At 47.6% G+C, this 23,360-nt stretch overlaps 1 protein-coding gene across 3 annotated transcripts in view; it reads right to left on the minus strand.

The window, feature by feature from the left end:
• The window catches only part of LOC135378484 (proton-associated sugar transporter A-like), a 160,965-nt gene that overhangs the window by 72,458 nt on the left and 65,147 nt on the right, over nucleotides 1-23,360 (minus strand). For 2 of the 3 annotated variants that reach the window (XM_064611538.1, XM_064611536.1), the window contains exon 1: nucleotides 17,176-17,241. The exons of the other annotated variant lie outside the window; for it this stretch is intronic. The gene's annotated coding sequence lies outside the window, so the exon portion shown is untranslated. Of the gene's footprint in view, nucleotides 1-17,175; nucleotides 17,242-23,360 lie in introns of those variants that run through there. 3 annotated transcript variants of the gene reach the window in all.

The following is a 23,360-nucleotide window of genomic DNA, read 5'->3' on the forward strand; positions in this document are numbered from 1 at the left end:
GTCCTGGGTCGACTTCGCAGCAAACTATGCCAAGATTTATCTGAAAGCTTTTCCGTCCTGTTTCGGCATGATTATTTCTCGTGTTGCGCAGCGATGGTGTTGCACCTACACAGCTCAAACCGGGGTTACTATCTTGTCGCCACAAACACACTATTTTGTCTCCAAACGCACATACCGTTCCTAGTGCCGCGCGTGCGCTTCTAAGAAAGAATGAGTGAAACATTTCGACATTGTCATGGGTGTATAGCTTTTAACGGCTATGCGCTTTCTCTACAGCTTCGTTACAGCGAGACAAAGCAGTGCCTCAAACGTTCACGTCACATATACCTTCCCTATTTGGGTAGAATGGTCATGAATTCGTTCAGTAGTTTACCAAGAACTTCCTCCTTGGGGCTGTTGGGTTCCGCGAAAGGAAGAACGCGTGGAGTAAGTCGCACTATGAAGGCCAATCTATGTATTTTCCTACTTTTTCGCAACAAAAAAGAAAGATAAATGTGCACAAGGCCTCATCCAATGGCAGTGCCTGTTAACAGCACGTCAACTGCTGTCACGTCAGCTGCTGTCAACCTGCACGTTAACAGCAGCCCACTTTCGTCCCGCGCAAAATAGCTTTATCGTCATTGGCAAGTGCTTGTCATTATGGCGGTAAAAGCGTACTGTCTGGCACATCCAACGACACGACCGTAATCCTGTTTACGTGTTCAGTAGAGAACGAGAAGCCATATCAAACCCTCTCTCGCGGCTGTTCGTTATCTTGCGGCTCCCCCGACACCAGTGCGAGCGGATGAACACGAATTTGAGCGCTGGATAGTTCAGCGAAAGAGCGCATTCCTGCACTGCTCCGCGCAAGAAATTTGTAAACCGGAACCAGTTAATTACTCGAAAAAAATCACTAAGTATCGACCCTGCTTTTTTCCAGAAATATTTTTCGCTGAAGGTCTCGATGCGTGAAACAGGTTCCGTAAGCGCGTGAAGTAAAATTTAAAATGTAGGATGTTTATTTAATTAGTGAATGGATGCAAGTGAGCCGCTCACTACTCAGTTCATGGCCGATGTCCCAAGGATCCTTACCAAAAAGAAATTTCTTCCATGGCGCCACCTGTTCACGAATTATTCAGACGGGGCATTTTCGTGAAACGCCCTGTATTGTAAAATAAAGCTTACCATCGTCGTTGGTTCCTCTTTTCACGAATCAATTGCTCAAGGATGAAGTGTATTGTTTTAGACTTGTACGAGGGGTGTTCAAGTCAAACCGGGCCTTTCTGTCTCCTGAGGGTACAAATGGCTCGCGCTACTTCTTTTTCGTCATTTTCACACGCGACAGGCATCCGCGTTCACCACGTAGTGGTCCAAAGTTTGTGCAAAACAGAAGACACGTGCTAAACAAGATGGCCGACAAGATGGCCGAGGTGAGCGCGCACATCGATCAGCAAATTGTCATGAAGCTTCTCGTGACTGAAGCCGTAAAGTCATCTGAAATTCACAGAAGACTTCAAGCTCAGTATGGCCACGATACACTTAGCCGCAGCAAAGCGTTTGAGTGGTGCAAACGGTTCCGAGACGGCCGTACATCAGTGCAGGACGATCCCGGCCGGGGCGGCTCAGAGCCCAGAGTTCCTGAGAACACTCAACTTGTGGAGCGCCTGATCCTCAAGGACCGACGGATAACATGTCTCGAACTGGCTCGAAAGTCGGACCTTTCTGTGGGAACGTTGAAGTCTGTCATTCATGAACACCTCCAGTTTCGGAAAGTTAGTGCCCGTTGGGTCCCAAAGCTGGCGTTGTTGATTTTCTGCCCAGTGGTACCACCATCAATAGTGCATATTACTGCCAGGTTCCCAGGGATGTGCATACGGGGCTGAAGCAAAAGCAGCCGGGCCTCATCACCAAAGGAGTGCTCCTCCTACAGGACAATGCACGCCCGCATACCGCGCATCTCACGACACGCACCTTACAGGAACGTGGCTGGGAGTTGCTGCTACATCCCCCTTACAGTCCAGACCTCGCCCCCAGCGATTTTCATCTCATCAGGCCACTGAAGGCGTTCCTTGGGGGCCGCCACTTCAGCTGCGACGACGAGGTCAAGAATGCGGTCCGATCATGGCTGCTACGCGCCGGTAAGGATTTTTACGCTGCTGGCATCCAAGCCCTCGTGAAACGCTGGGACAAGTGCATTAGTGCCGTTGGAGATTACGTTGAAAAATAAAACTAATTTCTCGCCTGTAAGTTCATTTTACTTTTGCGAAAAATGAAAAGTCCCGGTTTGACTTGAACACCCATCGTATAGTTTGGATCCCCAAAATCCTTGCCACTTTTTGTTTGTTTGTTTCTAACACCACCATGAGATTCTGATACGGAATTTCTAAAGGGGCGATGTCACCCATAACGGCGGGGGCGATCTATAGCCCATTGCTAGTTATACTAACATGACGGGGTGCGAAGCAAATAAGTAATTTATGACATCTGGTTGTCATCGTGCTCGCCAGGAACCTCGCTCGATGTACAAGAAGATTATTTGCTGGGTGAAGACCTTACACGGCCTGTACGGAACTGTGTTTGGATCTGTGTGTGCCAGGTGAAGATTTCTCGTGATCTTGCAGAACACAGTCGAGAGAGACTATAATCGCATCAAACCCCGTGCCCAAGGTGGACATCAAATTATTCGACTATGTCACATTTTAGCTGCTTCGTTGTCGATTTCACGTAAGACACATGTTCGGAATGATCCAAGAGCAAGAATTAGCCCTTGGCAATACATGGCATATACGCCTTTCAAGCAAGATGGCCTTGCACAGGTGGTGCACGATTCCTCCGATTTAAACTTTCCTGTCCCCATTCCCCCGGCATGGAACAACCGGCTCATCTCCACCGCCCCCAATTCACCCGTTGCATTTCCCCCGCCTTAGTGCTGTGATTCGCACAGGTTGCAACAGATGGAGGGTTTGGCAGACTAAACACTGTTTTCATATTTTATCTTTAAATGGCGAGGCAAAAGCGTGTCATATTTACATGCCGCAAAAATGCTCAGTTTTGTTGTGGAACACGATTTCCGCATTAGTGCCTGTTTTGATATAAACACCTGTAACTAGCTTTATTCCTACTTTTTGGCAGCAAAAAAAGATAAGGCTTGTGGAAGGCGTCGCTTTACGATACCTGGCCGCGCCTTTTCGAACTGATTTATTCCTTGAATGGGCGCTTTTGACAAAACCGCTGATAAATAACAAGCTCGGAGATTTGATTATCGATCAGACACCCGTCCCTTCCTACCAATATCATCGCTGGATGGAACGGGTCACCTGAACTTAAAAGCATTGTGTTCGATGATTTCGAGTTCTATGTACAGGTATCATGTAACGAGTCATTTATGTTGCTTCCGACAGCCCTGATAATAGTATTGCGACCGTGGTTGATTCTTGTCTTGCATGTGTGATCGCGACCCACCGCTTCTCTGCTTTCCACATTCTTAGAGCCCAAAGCACGAAAAAATGGACTGCAACTTGGATGCATTAATAGAGGTTTTTCTGCCTTTTATAGGCTCCGAAAACTATCACTTTTTTTCATGCATTTTTCATCCAGGCTCTAGTCACAATAATGGCTGTACCTTCATATGATTGGTGGCTTTGTCACATATTTCTAGGAATGATCCTCATGGAATGCTGAGTACCGCCAAAAAGAGTCCGTATAGCTGACCATGGATGAGATCACTGACAACTGACGTCCAGCAAAATCTTCCTTTCTTCGACGTAAAGAAAGCCTACGACAGTGTTTACCATGCTGCCATCCTTGACGCTCTTACTGCGGCTCAAGTTGGCGGCTGCCCCCTGCGATGGATACAAGACTTCTCATCAGGCCGTTATCTCTTCGTGCGCACCGCTGGCGGTGACACCACCAAGCACCACGTGACCCGTGGGGTCCCGCAGGGCAGTGTCCTTAGCCCCCTCCTCTTTAACCTTATCATGGCTTCCCTTACCCCATTGATCCCTGCTCATACATCCATCACAATATACGCCGACGACATCTGCATCTGGACTTCTGCAACCCGTCGAGACACGATCCAGCGCCGACTGCAAAGCTCTCTACATGTGATTACCACCTATCTTGCCTCCCGTGGCCTAACAGTGTCGCCGGCGAAGACTGTTGCAATGGCGTTCTCGCGCAAGTGCTTCCGCAGGTATCCGCTCTACCTTGACGGCTCCCCTCTGACTTTCGCCACTTCATGCCGATACCTAGGTGTTATACTTGATCGCGACCTAACTTGGTCCCGCCATGTGAAGATGATTACCACAAAGGCGACTGCCTCAGTTCACGTCCTCAGACGTATCGCTGGTGCGTCCTGGGGCCCGTCCTGCTCTGATCTGCATCGCGTCCATCAGGCCCTCGTGTTGGGGACACTACGCTACAGCCTCCCTATCTTGCATGCCCTCAGCCAAACACAGGAGCGCGAGCTCCTTAACATCCAAGCCCGCGGCCTTCGCATTTGTCTGGGAGTACCACGAACATCAGAGACTTACGGCACGCTTGCTGAAGCACGGGAGACTCCTGTCCCTCTTCTGCGGGATGCTGATACACTTCGAGTATATTCTCGCTATCTAACCAGTCACCCTCACCACTATCTTTGCCATATTGACGACGAATGCCCTGACTCAGCTTTCGGCAAGACCATCGCCCGCCTGAAGGATCATCTTCCTCCCTCCCCAACCACTCCCACATATGCGCCAGCAATGTGGACCCTAGCGCGTCCTGATATCTGCTCCACCATCCCTGGTCTTCAGCGCAAGCGTGACACTCCCGCACCTGTAGCCCTCCAACTCGCTCTCCACTGTTTGCACTCCACGTATCAGAATCATCGCCAGGTATACACGGACGGCTCAGTCACGGCAGACAGCTCGGGTGCTGCGTTTTATATCCCTGATAGTGACTTTCAGCAAGCCGTTGTCCTCCCATACCCAGTGTCTTCTATGGAAGCGGAACTCCTCGGTATCCTCTCTGCTCTACAGCACCTGCTCGGTCTGCCGGCTGCACAGTGGGTTGTTCTGACTGACAGCAAGACTTCACTGGATTTGCTGCTCTCGTTTCGCCCCAGCACCATATGCACTCTCCACACGCTCATACTACAAGCTCTGACACAACTTGCGGTAACTGGCCACTCTGTGACGCTTCAATGGATCCCGGGACACGTAGGCCTTCTGGGTAACACCCGCGCAGACACAATAGCAAGAGACGCAACATCTAACAGAGCTCTTCCTGCCACCCCTCTGCCCCTAACGATCTCTGTCTGCTCCCTGCACATTCGTCGGTGGCGTTATGTCCGTACCCGGCAGTTCCGAGCGGACTCTACCTCATATCATCATTTCGTACGCCTCATTGACCCCATGCAGGACTTCACTATTGCCTGCCGCTGCAATAGAGCTGAAGAATCACTCCTCCACCGCCTTCGAATGAATGTTGCACGGACACCCTCACTCCTGCATAAAATGCGCCAGACGAACTCCCCCGATTGCACAACTTGTTATGTGGAAGCCGACATCGAGCACTACCTCCTATCCTGTAACCGGTACCTCCCAGAAAGACTCGTCCTCCAGCGCCACCTGCGACAACTTGGCTACCCTAACGTCTCTTTGGCCACCCTGCTCGGCCCGGTCCTGCACAACCAGGGGGCAGTTACGACTGCCCTCTTGAGCTTTCTCCGTGCAACCGGTCTCTCGACCAGCCTCTAAGGCCCTTTGTGTATCTGTCTGTGTGTATGTGTATTCCGTTTTCTTTCCTTTTTTTCGTTTCTTTCTTTTCCTCGTTTCTTCTTTTTTTCGTTTCCTTTTTTTTCTTTTTTTTCCTTTTTTCGTTTTCTTTCCTCTTTTCTTTTCGTTTCTTTCTTTTTTTTCCTTTTCTTTCTTTTTTTCCTTTTCTCTCTATTTTTTCGTTTTCTTTCCTTTATTTCGTTTTCTCCCTTTTTTTTCGCTTTCTTTCTTTCGTTTTTTTTCGTTTTCTTTCTTGCCGCCCTCTTTCCTTTTCGTTTTCTTCCCATCTTTTCGTCCCCTTTCCTTTTCCGTTCCTCTTTACGAAAGGAATAGCAAGTCGGCCTTTGCCTGACTAACCTTTCCTTGTTTTTTTTTTCTCAATAAACATATCCCCCCCCCCTTCCTTTCTTTTTTGAAACGTAACCAACGCAAAAACTGAAACGGGGGAATGGCACACAGAAGAAACGGCGTGAGGGAAATGAGACGTGGGAGTTGGGACGGGGTAATCCTGCTACACGCTCCCGCACATCCATAGGTAACACACCCATAATCTAATATTGAATGTATACAGTAGAAACGTGAACACGACAAAACATTTGGAGGTCTGCTCCTCACGATCTTCGTAACAAGACCTTCAAAAAGTTTAGATTCGAAAGACTTCACCTTCGAGTGTCTGATATGGGATAGAAAGGGGTGCGTTCCGCATCGAAAATAAGTCAGAGAAACGTTACCCCTTGTCTAACAACGAGGTCATGACCGTTCATTTCCAGTCGGGATTCGGGAAATGTTCAATCAATTCTTAAGAAAGAAACGCAAGGAGTGTTCTGAGTGGGCAAGCTTAAAACCGTTCTCGTTATGCCATTTAATTAGTTCGTTTATAGTTTGCTGTAGCTGTCTTTTACAAATAGCTTGATCGGAGGAATAGCATGCTATTTTTATGTCATACACACACACTCGAAAAATACCCACGCACGATTCTGCTGTTTGCGAGATGTTTCGCAGTCATTTGCCCGCCAAGGTTAAGGGTGCTCGGAGGGGCGACAAGGTGTTTTCCTGGGATTGATTGCACAACTGTATTTATAATATTCCTGTTCAAAAATGTTCCTTTTAACATAAAGCTTACTTGATATATTACCCATTTTTTGTCTTTGAATTTCCAGTACGGCATTTAGCACTTGATGGGAAAGCACCAGACAAAAGCACAGTAAAGTAAAGTACAGTACAAAGTACACAATTGGAAAAGTACCTAAATCAAAATACAAGTGCCGCGAGTACTTGGTAAAGTACTGCACGTCACTGTACATCCGATAGTCCTTGGACAAATGCGAGCGTTTGCCGCACAGGAAACAGCGTCCTTCGCACCGTAATATGCTTCTCTTCCCTTCAGAGCCCAAGGCTGCTGTACAAGCCACCAGCAGATGCTCTTCGGATGGCAAGAAATCACGTTAGCTCTCAAACGTTTGCTTTTAGAGATTAGGTGGTATTAGGTCAGGGGTTCAGTTGCTAAGTGTACCTCGCTCGTCACCGTTTTCAGTGACAACCATCCCCAACAACACCGAACGTCCATCGGATGTACATGACAGATCCGAATGTCCGCAGTCCCTAGCGTACATCAGTCGCGCAGGTGAACGTCCAGACAGGATTTGTCACGCACGTCTGGGACAAAAAGTAAAAAAGCGCGGCCTGCATAGGTGCAGTAATAAATGAAGTTCAAATATCCCATTTACAATTCAAAATAAAGTGTCGTTTTCACTGACGGACGCTTAATTTGAGAGAACATCATGACGGCCTAATTTTAACCTGAACGCCTAGATGGCGTTAGCGTCGGCTCCTCTGCTCCTTCCACAGGGGTGACACAAACCCGCCATTGTTGTAACAACCCTCGAGCGGGTGCTTTTGGCAAAACTGCCATCTTGTCCTGGTCGCACGTCATAGAAAACGTCATTTTGAGGTCACGTGACTTTGTTTACATGTCGTTTTGACGCTTACCGATATATTTCCGTCGTCATAACGCCAAGAGATTAACATATTTTGCCAGTGTAAACTATGCGGTGCTTCTTCCGCAACAGATAGCCCATTTCTAATTAGTTTAAGTGCATCGCATCGGCTCAGTGAGTCTTAGCGCGCGGTCGTCATCACATCTTTGGAAGTCATCAACAATACGAGGCCTTATGTGCAAAACTGCGCGTTTTAGTGACAGATTATCAGATAAAAATAACTACCGTGATCGAAAGACACCCAAAACGTTGCGCAGAAACAACAGCATTTTTACATACGGTTTGGCCGCAGATCATGGGCGCCGCCATCTTTAAGGTCACGTTTGCTGTGACGTGCGACCAGGACCTGTCCAGGATGCATGGCGTTCGCCCAGCACGCTTTCGTCTACGGAGCAATAAATTGGATGCCACCCCTGTGGCTCCTTCCCAGCACTTCGTACTGCGTGCTGCCAGGGGCGCGAAGCTGTAGTAGAAATCTATTGTAGCTGAAAACTCACGTGACCTCCGGAGCTGACTGAGCGGAGCAATGACTGAGGAGTAGCCACCCTGTTTTTTTTTTCTTTTTTTGATTATGTCGCGAATAACGTAAATGACGTGTTATCCGTTTCTCTCTCACTACTTTCCTCCTTTCTGCTCTGCTTCCCGTCTTCTTTTGTTGTTGCTTTTTTTCTTCCATGCACTGTTTTTTCTTCTTTTTTTTTTGTTTGTTCGCGTTTGTCGGAATGCAGTGGGAGTTACAGGAATACGACGGAGCCTTGGTTGTTTTTGTCACATGAAGTATTTTATTGTGCGACATACGGTTATGCAAGCAAGGCGTACACGACATGATATTAATATTGCTCCAGAATTTGCTTGAAGAAGCCTGATAATGTCGGATTGCAAGGACTGCTACTGGGAACTGGAGCTCAGTGGCTGCAAGATGAAAAAAAAAATGGTATCAAATATACAGTTATGCATGTGAAAGTTGCAATGTAAATAGAAAGAATAAAGGTGCTATAGAACGCGAAAAATAAGAACGGTGGCAGGGTTGTGAGAAGCTCGCAGCCATGGCGTGTGATGAGCGACCTTAGTACAAAAATACCTTTTACTGCGCTACTTCACAATGATATATTCAGACCGATTAGCCTGACAATCTTGGCTTTGGCGCTACGTACAGAACAGCTACTAAGTCAACGCGTCGGACGAAACTTGTCGAGCGAAATCACCGAGAATCAGCCTTACAGTAGTGTCATACCCTTATACAGTACGACGTGAACGGGTATTTAATCATAACACGAAGATGATATTGTTTCACGAAAAGAAATATAGTCTACCATCGTATCTGCAAAGCTACGCTGTCTGTCTCGGTCACCGCGTAATCCGGTCCCGATTTCCGGTAACTGTTAAGCAACTTATTCACAATACACGAAGTGAATGCGGTGTTGTAGGGCAACAAGCAACGACAAATGACTTACCTGTCGGCAGTCGTTGACCAGGTATCGGGTACGAGGCGTTCGGACGCTCGAATAGTTTCTACACCAAGAACCAGAGCAGAAATGTTGCGCAAGCATCTTCCCTGGCAGCTGTGGCTCTTCGAGGACACTCACATGATACAGCTTGAGTTTTTAAACAGGAAAAATCTGAACTCATCGTCTAACACAACCGCTACACAGCACGAGCCGTCCGGAACGGACGCCGGTTCCAACCGGCACAGCCACCGCGCTGTCGCCTGTTCGAGCGCTCGCGAACAAATTTGAAAACGGCCAATCATCGCTGAGAAAACGAATTCATCCTCATGGGAACCAATCAGTAATCACTAGCCACCGGATGTCTCCGTGACGTTCACTTTATGACGTTTTCTGACGTCCGATGACGTGAAACGCATGAAGCGCCTCACTTTATCCCGCAAAGGAACTGGCGAGTTTCGGGGCCTTGGTGCTGCTATGTGTGGCGGGTTTGCCTTGCCGTTGTGCCGCGTCTGTGTGTATTTGAGGAGTTCATAGTAACAGGAATTACTGTTGTAACTACAAGGCACGATGCGAAGTGTACGTCAACTACTGGAACGTAAAATTTTGACACTGTCGTGCGAGTTACGTCGTATGCTCCGGCGACGCGAATGTGGTACGCAGACAGGTGGACGCGCTGCTTTCAAGTAAACGCCGGTTCAAAACGACTCAGCGTAGGTCAATGTTTTACTAAAAGCTGCAGCGGAAGTTTCGTCACACTTTGTCAAATGTGCGAGAGGAAGCTTCCAGCGGTGTGTCGCATGTTGCTTCGACGGCTTTGCCCACACCTGTTGACACGACACTTGGAGCTGCAAAGAATGGGCAACTGGAGGAAACAACCAATTTCTACACAGTGCATCTTTTTGCATAATAAAACAATAATGTTACCCATGCACGAGTCTGAGTATTTCTTGAGAAATAAAGAAGTGTGTAAATTATGTCAACATTAAGGCGGCCTTACGAAACAAAACCGTTAGAACTATAAAAAAACAATATACGTCCCCTGCACTGCCCATTTTGATCCGTTATATTACAGTATTCCACAGTATCCACACGGGACATTCCTGGGCGCTACAGTGGCGCTGTTTTTCTGTCTCATATTCTGCCCTTCTCTCACGCATAAAACGGACCTAAAACGGATGTACATCGGATGTCCGAATGTCCGTTCTCGGATATTCCCCGGACATCCATAGGAGTGCAATGTGTTGTTGGGGATATGTCTTCATACGTGTTCAAGACATTAGAAATCTTTATCGAAGACGACAAGTCCCCTGCACTCGGTAAAACTAAAGGTTGGTCCTCACTGATGCGTTTTGACGCACAGGCATCCGTTCCGTTGGCACGCATCCTCAGTGCTCAACGCAGCGCAATGCGTTGACATGTTCTCACTGCCACGGACCTACGTCCGTCGGTTGACGGCAGATGACACATGTGGTCGACCAAGCGCACCAAGGTGGGTTCAATGCATGCCCATACAGCACAGACGGAGGCACTACGATTGAACATCGTATTTTAAAAGCGTTTTGTTTGTGGTGTCTCGATATGGAGATACGAAAACGGTGACGCTCAGCGATGCTTTCGCTGGATTTCTTGTCACCCAGTATTCCTCGGCGACGCTACTCTTGCAGCAGAAATTGAAGGAAACAAGAACACACCTGTTCTCACGCCGCACTGCTATAGCCTCGTCTTGTTACCTCCATTTCGCTGCATTTATTGCACTGCAATGCCAGCAGGGCAGCACAACATACACAAAACCACACAACGTTGCTCCGTTGGTCGCCATTGCTGTTTACCTACCAAGTGCAAACTGCGCAAGCGTCAGGTTCGCCGCTCTGATTGGTCTCCTTGCTGCGTCGAACGCACTGCTGTGCGGAAAAGTTGAGCCGACGCGAACTCTTCTACGTCCGCGCGTGGGAGCTCTCAGTTAGCTCGTTGTCATGGTAACTGACGGATACCGGCCAACGGAACGGATGCCTGTGCGTCAAAACGCATTAGTGAGAACCAACCTTAAAGCTCGAGGCCATGAGGTATCCGTATCCTCCACTTTGTTGTCCGATGAATAGCAATTGGCTAGTGACCTCGTGGTACACTCCAGAATTCTCATTGCGTGCGTGAAGTATAGGCGCCCCGGGGCGCGACTGCTTCAGACTCCACTCACTTGACGTGACGCATGCTCCACTCGCGCACCAGAGAGTGTGATACTCCAAGTCGCTTTTCGCGCTCCCGTTTCATTTTGGTACATGGAAGCGGACTTCAAGTGTCCGAGTGCTTGAGATTTTCCGTGACATACTTCCTGTTGAGCGGAGGCAGCACGACCTTCGAGGTGTGGGCTCGAAGCCAGATACGGACTTTCTATGTTACCCAATGCTCCCATTTGGCGTTAACCAGAAGCCCATGGCGTTAACGAAGGGGCTCGTTATTTTATTCCCCTCATTCCCACCAGCAATGGGGTAGAGTATCGCCTGTGGCGATGAAACTCCCCACTCTCTAAGGTCAAAAATAAAGTTGTTGTTGTTGTTGCTCCAATTTCAGTAAACTGTAATTTAATATTATCACGCTTTACTATTAGTGGCGCCCCCCTCTCTCTCAAAATGGCTTGGTTCCTGGCCACATCCAGCCCACCAACGCTCTGCCCTCAAAGCTCTTTTGACCTTTTCGGACAGCATACGACTTCGATCCTTGTTGTGAAGGGGCTCATTATCTCATTCCCCGCATCACCACCAGCAATGGGGTAGAGTATCGCCCCTGGCGATGAAACTCCCAAGTCATCATCTCGTAATAAAGTTGTTTTTCTATTAGTGGACAACTTCCTCACGGATATTGGCGGTTATTCACTAAAAATGCAGTGCCTTAATGTAGACATCTTCACAGTAAACAGCTCCTATGACATCTGCTACAAATTTCCATCTTTTCCACTTCATTCGCTATTACAAGGAGAAGTCTTCACAACCGCAGTCGACCCTTCCAACGTTACTGTAGATTCAACCTAAGCCAACATGTCCTCCGTCTGTGCACTGCATGAGCGGACAACCAGAAGCAGCATCAGCGATCGAGCAGTGTAGCGCTCCAAAGTTGCTTTTCGCTGTTTAGTGGCCGCTCAGGGTGTCTCATACTCCCGATTTGCGTGCGCCAAAGGATGGTCCAGTACTTAACGCACCCAGTGAGACGTTCGTGGCGTGCTCTTAGATTAGATAGTTACTGAGTGTGTTTGTTAGTTAAGGGACCTGGTTCTATTGAGACAAGGCGGTCAATCACCTAATTAAAATGGAAAATAGCGCACAGTTTTCACTGATCCTTCGGAGCTCGCGTCCTTCGTTGCAACTCTCGCGGATGGCGCTTGGTGATTCAGGCGGCGGCACGAGTCGTTCCTTGTCTCCATTGGGCGTCTCGTTGTTCTTATGGTCCATGTCCAGTGGGATATCGCGAAAGCGCAATGCTATTGGGGTGTCAGCAATTCTTGCAGGAGTGTTCGGGTGCTCAGGCTATCTAGGGCTCTGCAACGGAACATAATATGGTCGAGATCCTCTTCTTCATCGCTACAGAGAAGGCGCCTTCCTCGAAGAGGTCATGCCTCCTTTTTCATCGGGTCAGGAGGGAGCTCGTCCTATCTTGGAATAGTTGTGCGCTTTCTCTATCCCCCACCCAAAGTCAGGCAAACGAGGGAAAACGGGAAGGACAAACGAGGGGTTAGTCAAACAAGGGAATCCAAGTGCTCGTCGACAAGCAGCTCGTTGTTCCCAAACCGAGCAATGACGTGACATTTAACTTGGCCCAAAGCCCCGTTTCATCTCTCAACCTGTCCATCAGGACTCACAATGCAAAATATCTTAACTGTTCAGTGTATCGTCACTGCGCAATCAAATTTTCAAAAACATTGGATGACCGGCACGATCCTCGCGTGACGTCGACAATTCACTTTGCCTTTCTTCTTTTGGCGAATTCGTCTGGTCATTTCGTGGAAACGTGACCTAGCGCTTGGCAACTGCTAGTCTCGCGCCCGCGCTGGATCATATGACCGTTGCCACCCGAACATGAGTGCCAGGAATCCAGCGGTTTTAGTCGCTGGGATCACACTAGGGACATCGCGGTCGGTCGTGTTCCGGTTCCGTCGTCTGCTAAACCACGTTAACTTCGGCGTACAGTTATAGTGTATGCCAATCAGGGCCAATGTTGACCCTCGCGACACGGATATGACGACACCGGATACAATTGGGCAGCACACTGCCCGTTCAGATCGGGACCGGGCAAAAAAAGAAAAAAAAGTGTTAGCTTGCAGATTCCTGGCGCAGGGAAAACGCAACGCCAGCACGTGAGATTGCTACGGTTTAACCAAGCGAACACAAGTGCCCAGAATATGGCAATGAAATCTGCCAAGAAATGACCACGCGAATTCGCTATTTCTTGCCTTCGCTATTAGTTTGTTTCTTCTCAGCTCACGCACTGGTTAAAGCAGCTTCCTCTAGGTCACATGCCAGGTAAATACGCAACGTCTGTACGTCCCCCCTCCCCCCGTCCCTTATTCTCTGATACGCTGTTTCAGAAAGTCGAGGATTTTTTCGAAAGGTGTGCGGGGCAGTTTCGCGCGTCATGCGTTCGCAGGAGCCCATTTTATTCGTTGCGGAACACGCCGCACCCCCCCCCCCCCCAATCATTTACGGGGTCGCCTCGGTGCTCCTTTAAGTATTTTGACTGCTGTCACATAGTTGTCGCCCATAATGGTAAGACCTTCTACAGCTCGAGCAGCTGGTCCCGTAACAAGTGACGCCAAATACTTCATCTTGTTGACTTGGAAAGTTGTGTGTTCTCATGAATGCTAGCACGAAAGTGATCCCTGTACAAAGTGAAGCTTTGCAAGCCAGTAAAGCCCACCGGAAATGGAGTTTCGATTACCAACTTCGGCGTTCTTTCTGGGTGCCAGGACTTCGATCCTTATTGTGAAGGGGCTCATTATTTCATTGCCCGCATCACCAATAGCAAAGGGGTAGAGTATCGCCCCTGGCGATGAAACTCCCCATTCATCATCTCCTAATAAAGTTGTTATTGTTCGGCGTTCTTTTTGAATTCCATGTTAGCGCCGCGAAGCAACTGTGAGCGGCGTACAGACGTGGACAGATGGAGAGAGGACAGCACGAAGGAGCGGGAGACAGCCCTGGGAGTTAGCATGCGTCCTGGGCCGACTTCGGGGAACTGTGCCGATATTCGTCTGGACAGTCTTTAGAGAACCCAGGGAAACCTCAGACAGCACAGCCGGTGGTAGGATTCGAACTCACTACCCCCCACTCTTCAGCACGACCATCGCTACCATCACGAGAGGGCGCCTTAACCCGGACGGCCATGCCGGTGGATTCGGCACGCTAATTCCATCTGTATGAGTGGCTATGTTGGAACGTTGACCTGGTGGATGCTGCACAATATCACCGTCTTCAGAGCACACCTGTCTCGCCGTGTTCATAGAGGGGTCTAGTGGCGTACGGGCCTGAACCACGATGTTTGTTATGATTATGAACTCCAAGTACTGGCCAAGGAGCCAAGTAAAGGCTAAGCTCGTTTAATGGCACACGTATGGAAAAGATACTAGAATGTGAATAAAGCCCGAACAAACGAGATCACGCGGGTTGCGATGTCGTGACGGCGTCTTTCTTAACACAGACATCTGTTTCTTTTCTTTTTTTTTAACACCACCATGCGCAGCGTTTGAAGCTTTGTGAACAGAATTCTGATTTCAACACTACCTTTCAAGATGAGCGAATATTCACGTGTAACACAGCTGCGAACGCCTCGGAAGGAACAAGCCCTGGTTGTCGCCTTCCGCTTGCAGTTACCTTACACATTTGTATAAGGCCACGGATTATTATTACCTTACACTCGCAAAATACCACCCAGCAGACGGCTGTTCACAATCTCCCCAGGCAGCATCTCAATATGGATTCCAGGCTGGACAAATATTGGCGATCCCGGGTTCCCAATGTTGGCCCAATTTTACAGTGGCCATATCTGAGCCGAAAACAGGCATACCGCCACTCGACCTCTCTTGGACCAGTCTGCAGTCGCACAATTAAGCCAATAGTGGCATCCTATCTATCCAATATATGCCCACTCTGGGACCCACATCGACCGACTTTTATGGAATATGGTTTGGCCGCCGTCTGTATGTAGACTGTATTGACCGTTACCACCCAATATTGTTTTGCCGACTGCTACATGTACACCATACATTGTCCATTTTAATCCAATATCGCCGGAAATATGTAGACCTAGCTTATTTCCTGCTTTAATGAAATACTGTTTGGCAGACGGCTATATGCAAACTTTGTTGCCAGTTTTCAGGCAACATTCTTTGGCCGACGGCTATCTGTAGACCACATTGCCCACTTTCAGCCAATATTGTTTGGTCGCCGGCCGTGCTCGGACCGTATTGCCCGCTTCGATTCAATATTATTTGGTCCTCGGCTATATGCAGACCACATGCATTGCCCATCTTGAGGCAATATCGCCTGTTTGCTGGCTGTATGGCGACCATATTGCAATGGTCACCCAATGTTGACCGGTTGTTGGCAATCTTGGACGAATATTCCCTTGCTGCAACAGCTGCTGGGGGGATAATGGTAAACATGGTCCTTATAGGACCAGTAGCCCCAGTGCCCGACAATAATGAACCAAGTTAGTGTGTTGCGTGGGTCCGCATGATAAACAAAAAGTATGAAGAAATATCACCCGTGTGTCCCCAATTTGCATTATTTTCACGCTTTCCGCGCACCACCTAATATGTTGTCGCGAACCACATACAGCACAAATCACACTTACGTGCAACGTGCGAGCTGTGGCCTCCCGACAGGGTTGTCACGTCAGGTGGCGAGATATGAATCCGGTCGGACAAACCATTATCCGTTTGTAGGGGAGGGCGCACATATACATGTGGGCGAAACGCCAGTCGACCTCCTGTCTGCATGCGCCCTCTCCTAAAAACCGACCGGTTTCATATCTCGCCGCGCGAATATCCAGGCGCGACAATCCTGTCGGGGGCCACAGCTCGCGCGTTGCACGTTACTGTGATTTCTGCTGTAGTAGAAGTTGTCACTTCAACACAATCCGGCGCACCGAGATTGATACGATTATCTGCGGAGGAATGCCCCTAAGCGTTCGCTAGCTATCTTTTATGTGTGATCACGAGGGTTAAAGTTTGAACATTCCTACCACCAGACTGATGACACAAGCCGCTACCGTTCCTAACCACTTTGAAAGCCTGCCAGCACGTCTTGGCGTTGGCGACGCGAACCGTTTGACTTTCGTGTATACTCTCCACGAAATGATGGTAATAAAAATTTATGATTTTCCCCGAAACAAATGCGATGCAAGTAGTTATGTAATAGGGAACACGGTTCTCTAAAATGAGCACTCCGTGGTTTATCTCATCTCAGGTTTCCAGGTGTTGCAAGACTATTTCTTTGGAGTAATAAACACGTGCAGCACATGGTCTACCTTCAAATACAATTTTGGCACAATACTTTCTAGCACAATAGAGATAATACGGAATGGCGAAGTGCTGTCAGGCGATTTTAGCTAATGGTGTTCCCAACAGTATATTTATGAATATATGTACAGCATATAAACAGATAGATAACACACGTACGTGACATACCTATCTTGTGGTGTTTTCCGGCTTCTGAAGCAGTTCCGGGACTGTTCGAATATATTCCAGTTCAAACAGACATTCGCGCGATCCAAAATTCAAATATAAAATTTTATGTTCAGTCCGGAATTTGAATGGAATACACAGTTACTCCCTTCGGTGTCTGCAGTATCCGAATTTCGCTGCAGACCGATTCCTAGACATTCAGCCCACCTCTCCCTGTACTTACAGTGAATTCTTACGAATTCAGCAAAGATGTCATGTAAGGTGTTTGCGCGAAATTTAGCTATGGAATGCGGAACGCTCAATTAACTGTAATAAAAATGTACCTTTAACCCGTAGCCGTGATAGGTTGCAGCTCCACCTTGCTGTTCTCCGCATGGTTTTCCCGATATGAACGCCGCATAGGATGCGTAAGCGTCCTCGAGTCGAAAGATAAGGTTGTCACTCAAATAACTGGCGTGCCATCTGGCGCCAATATGCAGAGATCGAGAAGTTGCGATAAAAAGCGATACAACATAGCACAACTTTACGCGTGCCAACACGTGTCATTGGTCCCGCCCGCCTTTGCTTCACGATAACAAGCATGTGCTGTCGATCACACCAACATGTATAGTTTCACTCGTAGTAAACAAAAAATATAGGCCTCGTATGCACATGTTAAGCATTGCAGGGACCAGTACCGACACTGAAGTAGACAATCGTCAGTTTTGGAACAGAGTACGTGAGCGCTCCGCAGCCGAATTAAGTACGGGTAACGGGGTACGGGTTCATTGGTAATGCCTGGAACCCTAGCAGTGCTTTCCGCGGAGCTTATTTCTCAGGGCCCCAAGGTGCTCGACATTCCCATTCTAAACCTATACTTATAACTGCCTATACCTTCTTAATAAACGTATACCCCCCCCCCCCCCCCCAAATCCGATGAATAGCTTTAACTTTAGAGCCGCAAAGAAGTTGCGAGGCATTGCTGCTCCTACCCAGGACCCAATCTGTATTTTACGTTTTTGTTCTTTTTTCTTTGGGGGGGGGGGGCACGCTGATTTTCGGAAATAACGTGCGCTGGCCCCGAGGTGAACTTGCGTCTTCCCCGCGACGGGCGCACTGCGAAGGCACTTTTGAGAAAGGGCACAATTGCGACGGGTTCAATCGCGAACAGGTAGTTTCGATATACACCCTTCCAACCAGATGCTGCGTGTGAGCTAGTGACACGGGAATGGAGTAAAGCACGCATCGTTTAGTGTAGCACTTGAAGTACGATATTTGGTACCAAAACTTGCGTTTCTCAGACTCAAATAATTTCCTTCACAAGATGAATACTGTGGCTACCGCTTGATGGTGATCAACGTGCCAGGTATTTGCCTTTCGGGTTCGCGGTGGGAAAGCCCCGATTTTAAAACTCTCTCGCTCTGCGTTCTTTACGTTCCCCGCAGGCTGATTCTTTTTTTTTTTTTTGGGGGGGGGGGGGGGTATGTGAAAAGTGCTCGCTTGATTCTAAAGCTTCCTGCTATGAGCACACCACGGCATACAAACACGAAACAACAAGCTAACATGAGAAAACTGCAGTTTCCACAAACACAAGTATCCCCACATACTAACTAGTTGGAGATGAGCTGAGAAAATGCATTGCATCTCTGGGAACAGTAAAGCTGTCCAGAGCGTGCAATTCCTATTGTGGAATGCTCTTCAGCTACAAGTGGCCTTTTGGATCAACTAACTTGTGAAATTCTCTACATGCTAGCACATGCTAGAAGGAAACTGACAAAAAAATCGAATGAAAAGAAATGAGGGCGACCCCCGCGAACCTATTTGCCATGAGTGTCCGAATAGCGGTTCTGCGTGTCAACTCAGAAGTCAGGCGTTACGCCACATATGTGCCGAGATACAGCTAGCAGGGGCAAAATATACATACGTTTTCTTTTAAGCCGTCACAGATTTTTTAGAAAAAACGCTATGAGAGCAACCTAGATGCCGTTTTTGCTGCTGAACTATACCCTTGTCACACGGCATATCATCCCCAGCACTGAATGACATTCATTCCGTGTCACGCGGTGAAACTACATGGCTATACATGCGAATGGTACTCGCCCAGGGAATCAGTTCCAGGAACACAACCGCTTTTCTCTCTCACACCGACTGCGTACCCTCGTCAGGAGAGAGGTAGCAAAAACAACAACGATAAACCGTTTGAAGTAATTAAACACGACTTAAATGTTTACTGCACTTTGTAATAACGAATTTAATAAGTTTTGACGTCGAGCAAGCGAGGCTTAACACTCTTTTTCAGGAATCTATCCTAGTTCCCTATTGCCATGTTGCCAAGTGTGGCTCGATAGGCTTTCTACTTGTCTTGTGTTGTGATACTTGGCGAACGGAGCGTCGTCCAAAACGCAGTGATTTTGTGGAATAAGCTAATGTTCCGCTAGTTTCGAGAAGAAGAAATAAAATATAGCGAATGTACCTGTATATGGCTTTATATGTTCGGCCTTGGTGTCCCCTATCAGACGACACACTATACGTCAGTTACGAAACCGGCATATAGCTAAGGACATTTGGTTTCCGTGCCAGACGACAGCTGAAATGACATTTTGCTAAAAGTGTAATTTGAAGCTAAAGGAGGTTGCTAGCGGTGTTTAGAGCGTTAAAGGCGAACGAAGCCTCGTCAACGGGGCGCTGGGATGTATACCCTCGCACGTAAGAGCTCGTTGACTGGTGACGCCGGTCAGACGCCATCTCTAATTGAACAAGGTGATCGAACGATTCTGCTTCTGCATATATGCACCAATTAAAAGGATGACTGAGTAACGTATTTGAGTGCATGTTTTGTGGACTTTGATTCACGCAGTGGTCCGCGCACAGCACCGCCAAGTAAGCTCGTGACTTATGTTCTGTTTGGCAATCAGCCAAGAATTTTGTAATACATAGCATATCCTGATCTCTGATATTCAGCATCATTTGATATGCACGACAGATTGAAACCCCTGACAAAAAGACCCTGAACGTACTCTTTGAAGTTTTTACAGAGCAGGTATAACAAAATTTCATCTTAAGCTAAATGATATGTCCTGCACTCAACAGAACTTCACCACATAGCAAGCTGAAGGTCAACCATTGCACGACAGGACAGATTGAAACACGCGACGGATTGGAACGTCTCGGAGGGTTCAAGTAATCACCCATACTATACATTGGACACACCACCATCTTGTGAAAGGTAAGGCGTTGGACCATATGCCAATCGTATACATTAGGTTAGGTTAGGTTGCATAACCTTAGTTAGATCAAGTTGGGATAGACATTTTGGAGGCGACATGGCGACTGCTACGTTTTGAGCCCGTCCAACGTTTAATATGTGGGCGCTGTGTCCTCTCTGCAAAACTATGTCGTTTCAGCATTCGACGTCACGAAGGCTTGCGCACGTTGTAAACGTAATTTTTCTTTATACTGGAGCGTTATTCTTACGTTATTATTTAATTTGCGCGCACAAGCATTCGCGGATATCGCTATCATCACCATTCATGAAATACGGCAGTAATGGCAGTTATAGGGTGCCTCAATATTAGCTCCCACTGCATACGCAGAGGGAGCTAGTGTTCAGGCACCCTAGGCACTTAACTGCACCATTTAGCTAACTGACAGTTCCTTAATGTACATTTAGTGCGCCGTCTGGCATAGGTATAAGCCGACTTCTCGAACAAGTTCCGAAGGCGAATCTTGACGAGTATATCGCCCGCAGATAAAACGTATCGCCCTTCTTTGCAACGTTTCAAGTTTATGTTTACTCGACGGAGCTTCTGGATATCGCGCGACTAAAGCGTAATAGATGACTGAGCGTGTTGTGAGCGGTTAATTTTCAAACGTTGCCAGCGTCTTTTAAAACCCTACGTATGGATAGTTTAATATTTCCCCAGCTATTATAACGGCTTCATCGATATGAGTATCCCAGTTCGAATCATGTATGATAGTTACAACTATAATTGTGCAGCAATGGGGTATTTTTTTATGGACATGACCGCACTTCTTATCAGACATTCATACTAATTTGTCAATGGTCACACCAGTCTGCAAATTAGCCTATTGCTGACTGCAGTTTTTGGTGATCACTACGGCATCCTACTTTCCGATAATAATACAGTTATCTAGACCATATTTTATATTAACCGGTAAGTTATGTGATATCTCTTTAAAGGGTCTCTGACCAGAACCTGGTCAATGTCTTTGTTTGTATGGATAACGAACCTACATGGTGCCTCCAAGTAACAACTCAAACGTTTCGTCTCTGCGGAGCCGCGAACTATTCCAAACAAGGAGCCGAAAAGCGGTTTCGATTTTTGTCCTCAACTCGTGCGATCAGCGCGAAACTCTAGCTATTGTGCAGTGGTTTTCCCATGTGTATGACGTCAAACGCCCGCGACGTTTATTGGTGGAAAGTCCACACCGGAAGTTCGGGTGGTTTCCGCAACTTCCGTATTGCTGGGTGCTTTTTCAATATGGACGTGGAAGCACAGCGGAGTCAACAAGTCAGCTTTTCAGCTACCTTTCAGCAGCTGAGAGGGACCTGCTACCTGCAGCAGAGTTTGGAGGCCTTGCTTTTGGAATGTTGAGCCGCGAACCGGCTTTAGCATGAAGAGGAATTTCCAACGACAGACTGTTAGATGAGCTTTCAGCATCCATCATGATGAAGCACATGAACAGTTTTGCGTAAATTTCGTGTTTGACGGCGCCGTGTAAAGGGGCCGGAGTGGTTCATGCATAATATTGCCGAAAGAAGTTGAGTGCTTATGTTGCCAGGAGCTGCTCTTAAAGTAGCATAGTTAGAACTTCGAGGGCAGCTGAATTAATACTCGGCGTCCTACTAGCTTTAGCTTTGTTCAAAGCTTGCGTGTCTCATACAGGAAATAGATACACTACATACCAACAGTTCGTGAGATGGGTGTAGCACAAACTCGGAAAAAACAAGAGAATCGTTATACCAGTCTGCGCGGTGAACAGGATACGCAAAGCCTTTCGCATAGTAACTACTACATGCTTTAAATACCCAAGATACTAGGTGGAAGCCCTTGCAATTTCAGCTGTAGACACATGTCGCTAATGATATAACTATAATAATGACCCCCCTCCCACGACATTTTTCAACACCCCTCCGTGCTTGGGATTCTGGATAAACCACTGCGCTGATCCCTGGCACAAAGCACCATCTCATCAGCCTGCTCCGCCTAGTAAGAATGACATTGGGCTCTCAATTCCACCACAGACACAAATCCAATCCTGTTCTGGCGCATCCTTTTTTTCCACCCATTCAGTCAGTATGTCGTAAGTGTTGTTCGAACTCGTACTGTCTGATAGCACCCAAATAGTATTGTTTAAGCACCTCAAGTATTTTAATGATCGTTATGTGGAAGTAAATCAGACTGTTATGCAGGTTACCCTGTGTGTGACCTCCGGTTCCTGCTCTCAGTCCTCCAGAAGTGCTCACTACACAAGTTGACTATCGAAAACCTCAATCTTCCATGCATGATGTAAAACCCCAGCTCGCCTACACTCCGTCACTCCTGCACAAGATGGGCAGACGCGGCGACGCAAACTGCGATGCCTGCGGCGCCATCGCTGACGTAGCCCACCTCCTGCTAACGTGCCCGACGTTCTCGGCGCCCCGTGCCGCCCTCGCCCGACGCCTCCAAGCCTTGGGCCACCAGCCCCTCTCGCTCGCTACACTCCTCGGGCCTGTCCCGCGCCCTTGGCAACGGGATGTTACCAAGGCACTCTTCGAGTACCTCGAGGCCACCAAAATGATGACCGCCCTCTGAAGCACAGGCGGCAAGCCTCACCGCCCGCAGCACATCGTTCCCATCGCGGCTTCTCCCGCACCTGTTTTTTTGTTTTCTTTTCTCTCTTTCTTTTTCTAAGGAGTAGCAAGTCGGCACTTGCCTAGCTGACATCCCCTCTTGTGTGATTAAACATATACCCCATATACCATTTGTTCATTCTCAATCTTCCCTTCGTGTGCAAAGTGCGCACCCAGTTCGAGTAGGATGTAGACCTCGAGGAACCAAGCTTTGTATCTTGGGCTGCTCAAATACTCATATAGGCACGTTGTAGTCAAAGAAGATGCAACATGAAATGTGCTTCATATACTTTATTGTGGCACTCAGATAATATCTTCATAATATGTCTGCAGAGATTGTTCTAAAATAGCTTATGTGATGCAGCGTCATACATTATTGGGCTTCTGGGAAAAATCATGATTCACCTTATACAGACGGCAGCGTTTGTAACGGTGTTTGACACATTTTTAGCAGCCACTGTTTTAAAATATGCATTAAAAATGCTCCAACTACGAAAGTATCACAAAGTTCTTCATTTCATTTGTTTACTTAAAATACCCTTGTGAAGGGATTTACATAAAGGGGGAGGTTGCTATCCAAAAAAGACAAATACCAAAATGATGGACTCAAAAATACACAAAATTCGTTCACTCACCACAAATAATTCATTCGATCTGAAAATGATCATAGCA

Source organism: Ornithodoros turicata, chromosome 1, assembly GCF_037126465.1.
Source record: "Ornithodoros turicata isolate Travis chromosome 1, ASM3712646v1, whole genome shotgun sequence".
Classification (NCBI taxonomy): domain Eukaryota; kingdom Metazoa; phylum Arthropoda; class Arachnida; order Ixodida; family Argasidae; genus Ornithodoros; species Ornithodoros turicata.